Here is a 5,000-nt window from a genome sequence, read left to right as displayed (position 1 = left end):
TACACATATACACACTCACCCACACTTATATATACAATACATGCAATATTATACTACTACTACTACATTGCACTACGCTACTACTACTGCTACTTCTGCTACACTACTTCACACTACTACAATGTACACACTCACATACACTTATAAAAACGATACAAACACATACATTATCCAATCACATACACACACTTTTCCTCATATATAACTTATTCTTCACTGTCAAGTTTCATTGTATACAGAGGTGGGTTAAAGAGCGAACTAAATCCGTATATATATAGAAAATTTCAACAACACACACCCGAATAAAAAAGCAAGTAGAAAAGAGATGATAAAAGAGAGGTATATAAGTTTAGACTCGATGCGAGACTGGTTGCTCCATTGATAAAGAGTGTTGAAGTCTTTTAAAAGGGTTTGAGTACAGATGGCGACAGGTGAGTCATTCCCGAGTTTATACAAGTAGAAGTGATGAAAAATGATGACAATGAATAACACTTATATGCTTGGCTCAGTTTACTATTGAAAGGGATGAGAAAAATACAAATGGAAGAGATGAAAAGAGGAAGTAGGAAGAGATGAGAAAACGGAGGTACTACAGAAGAGCTTTAGTATGTTTGAATCTGTTTGCTATTGACAGGAAGGACAAACAGAAGGTATTGATTAAGTCTTGTATGCCTGGCCCAGTTTACTATTGAAAAGGATGAGAAAAATACACATGGAAGAGATGAAAAAAGGTTTGTAGGAAGGAATGAGAAAGCGAAGGTACTACAGAATAACTTTTGTATGTTTGAATCTGTTTGCTATTGACAGGAAGGACAAACAGAAAGTACTGACTAACTCTTGTATGCTTGGCCCAGTTTACTATTGAAAGGGATGAGAAAAATATAAATGGGAGAAATGAAAAAAAGGTTTGTAGGAAGGAATGAGAAAACGGAGGTACTACAGAGTAACTTTTGTATGTTTGAATCTGTTTGCTATTGACAGGAAGGACAAACAGAAGGTATTGACTAACTCTTGTATGCCTGGCCCAGTTTACTATTGAAAGGGATGAGAAAAATATAAATGGAAGATATGAAAAAAGGTTTGTAGGAAGGGATGAGAAAACGGAGGTACTACAGAATAACTTTTGTATGTTTGAATCTGTTTGCTATTGACAGGAAGGACAAACAGAAGGTATTGATTAACTCTTGTATGATTAGCCCAGTTTACTATTGAAAAGGATGAGAAAAATACCAATGGGAGAGATGAAAGAAGGTAGGAAGGAAGGGATGAGAAAACAGAGGTACATGATAACTTTTGTATGCGTGAATCTGTTTATTATTGACAGGAAGGACAGACAGAAGGTATTGACTAACTCTTGTATGATTGGCCCAGTTTACTATTGAAAGGGATGAGAAAAATACAAATGGGAGAGATGAAAAAAAGGAAGGAAGGGATAAGAAAGTGGAGTACTTTTCTTTTCTTTTTTACATCAGAAGAGACAGTTCAAGGGCGCAAAAAAAAGAAAACAATAATGAAAAAAAAGAAAAGCCCGCTACTTACTGCTCCAATGTATGCGTGAATCTGTTTATTATTGACAGGAAGGACAAACAGAAGGTACTGATTAACTCTTGTATGATTGGCTCCGTTTACTCTCGATAAGGATGGGAAAACGAAGGTGCTTTTTTTCTTTTTTTTTTACAACAACGGAGGCAGCTCAAGGGCACAGAAAAAAAACAATAATAAAAAAAGCCCGCTAATCGCTGCTCCCATAAAAGAACCAGAGGAGGTGACTTATTTATTTGTATGTATGGATGACCAAACACAGGTACCTACTGATCAACTCTCCCATGACCACCTTTCCAGAGACACACCTTTCCAGAGACACACCTTTCCACACACACTCCCTTTCGTCACCTTTGCTTCACTTTCTTCTACTTTTATTACTTACGAGACCAATATTGTGTCCTTTGATATGCTAGCGCTGACATACTTATAATTCCACTGTCATTACCACTACTACTACTACTACTACTACTACTACTATTTTTACTGCTGCTGCCTACGAATGCCTGCCCTCCAGTGACCATAGTGACACATGAAACAAATCGACCACCACTAGAATTCCCGGAAACTAAGTGTTCAGCCGAAACGACCCAGATAGCTCCAGCGGCAACACACACACACACACACAGACACTGATGAGATGATCCGGCTTCGGCTGGTGTGTGTGCGTGTGCGTGTGTGTGTGTGTGTGTGTGTGTGTGTGTGTGTGTGTGTGTGTCTCGTGACAATGTACACGTGCCACATAATTCATACACAGCAATGCGGCGCAGTTAACCTTTTACAGTACTATTTTATTAGGAAGGAAGGGAGGGATGAGAAAGCAAAGGTACATACAGATAACTTTTGTATGTTTGAATCTGTTTATTATTGACATCTATAACATTAATACGCTAAGAGCTGGGGGGTTGTAGGTGAAATTTGAGGCACTTCAACCCACCGTAACAACACCAAATTTTGCTTATACGCGCGGATTTGGCCGAAGTTTATTAATTAAAAAAAAATTTAGGCACTTAAACCCATCGTAGCAACACCAAATTTTGACCTATTGGCGTGGATTTGGCCGATGTTTATTCAGTTTATGTTTGTTAAGCGATGCAGTCCCTATTTAACATGAAAACGGTAATTTACTATACTTAACGTGAAAATTAATAGGCTGAGAGCTGAGGGTTTGTCAGTAAAATTTGTGGCACTTAAACCCATCGTAGCAACACCTAATTTTGGCCTATTGCCGCGGATTTGGCCGAAGTTTATTCAGTTCATGTTTGTTAAGCGATATAGCTCCTATTTAACCTGAAAACGGTAATTTATTCGCCAATTTCGGGCGAGAGGGACGTTTTTGCTGAGGGGGGCTTCGCTACAAACCCAATCACGTGCAATTTGATCGGGTACCGCCTAGTTGTTGTTGTTATTATTATTATTATTATTATTATTATTATTATTATTATTATTATTATTATTATTATTATTATTATTATCATTATTATAATCATTGTTTTTATCATTATTATCATCATTCATCAAAGCAATGTACTATTAAAGTATTTCATGGATGACTGCGTAGAAGAAGAACAAAAGGAGGAGGAGGAGAAGGAGGAGGAGGAGGAGGAGGAGGAGGAGGAGGAGCAATAAGAGAGGAATGGGAAGGGGTTAATGACCTGCAACATACCCCTTCCATCCCCTCCATCCCCATCACTCCCCTTCCCTCCTCACCTCTTCCCCCTTCTTCCCCTTCACTCGCACACCATTTCTTCTTCCTCTTCACTATAAATACTGCGTCTTTTGTAGCTATGAAGGAGGAGGAGGAGGAGGAGGAGGAGGAGGAGGAGGAGGGGTACACTAATTTCCAGTAAGTTGTCAGCAATTCACTGTTAATTGCTTCCTGTTATAGGAGAAAAAGAACGGCTGAGTAGAAGTCGTAGAGGTCGTAGTAGTCGTAGTAGTAGTAGTAGTAGTAGTAGTAGTAGTAGTAGTAGTGGTTGACATAGATGGGAAATGAATAGGTTAAGACTGACCTACATGAGTGTGTGATATACTGGTGAGAGAGAGAGAGAGAGAGAGAGAGAGAGAGAGAGAGAGAGAGAGAGAGAGAGAGAGAGAGAGAGAGAGAGAGAGAGAGAGAGAGAGAGAGAATAATATATATCTCCATTTCCTTTACATGATTACCTATACGTACACACACACACACACACACACACACACACTCACACACGCACACACGCACACACACATGGACGTACGCGTGTGTACAAGCTGTCTGTCTGTTTGCGGACGTCATTTTCTGGCTGTCCTGGCGGCAATGTTTACTTAAGACAGTCGATGAAGGGTTTTCCGATATACCACTCTCTCTCTCTCTCTCTCTCTCTCTCTCTCTCTCTCTCTATATTTGTCATTTCCGCTTTTTTCTGTGTTTTCTGTTTTCCTGTTTCCTGTTTTTCTGTCTTTTTCTGTCCGTGTTTTTTTGTTTTCTGTGTTTTTTTCTTTTTTCCTTTTTTTCTGTTTCTGTTTTTCTGTCTTTTCCTGTTTTAATTCCGTCTTTTTTCTGTGTTTTCAGTATTTTTCTGTTTTTTATCTGTCTTTTCCTGTTTTAATTCTGTCTTTTTTCTGTGTTTTCAGTATTTTTCTGTTTTTTTTTTGTCTTTTTTCAGTTTTCCGGGTTTTTTTTCGGTCTTTCTCTGTTTTCCGTTATTTTCTGTTATTTTCTGTCCTTTTCTGTCATTTTCTATTCTTTTCCGTCTCTTTCTTTTTCCGGCCTTTCCTGTCTTTTTCTTTCTCTCCTTCTGTCCTTGTTTGCCTTTTCCTACTTTTTTCTGTCTTTTTTGTCTTATTTTGTCTTTTTTCTGTCTTTATCTGTCCTGTACTGTCTTTTATTGTTTTTTTTTCTGTGCATTTCTCTCTCTCTCTCTCTCTCTCTCTCTCTCTCTCTCTCTCTCTCTCTCTCTCTCTCTGTCTCTCTGTGTCTCTGTCTGTGTCTGTGTCTCTCTCTCTCTCTCTCTCTCTCTCTCTCTCTCTCTCTCTCTCTCTCTCTCTCTCTCTCTTTGTCTCTCTTTGTCTCTCAGGTGTACAGGCGATTCATTAGCAAGACAAAGGGGTTCAGGTAGCAGGTGTACATGTTCAGACTCTACGTCCCGCTTTATCAACACCGAGAAAGTTAATATCGCGAACGTGACGTGAAATATGAGACGAGAAAAGAAAGAAAGAAAGAAAGAAAGAGAGACATAGAGGGTGCTGCACAGAATATGTAACTTACTGATAACATTCCATTCCTTCCCTTGTTCTTTATCTTCTTTGTTTCTCTCTCCTCTCTTCTATATTCTGCGTTTAGCGTCGTTTATACTTTTCCTTTATCTGTATTCCTTCTTCATTACTCCTCTCTTCTATATTCTTCGTTTAGTCTCTCGTATACACTTTCCTTCATCTATATTGCTTCTTCATTACTCCTCTCTTCTATATACTTCGTT

The sequence above is a fragment of the Eriocheir sinensis genome, chromosome 4, assembly GCF_024679095.1.
Source record: "Eriocheir sinensis breed Jianghai 21 chromosome 4, ASM2467909v1, whole genome shotgun sequence".
In the NCBI taxonomy this organism is placed as follows: Eukaryota; Metazoa; Arthropoda; class Malacostraca; order Decapoda; family Varunidae; genus Eriocheir; species Eriocheir sinensis.
This window is presented reverse-complemented; position numbering follows the sequence as displayed.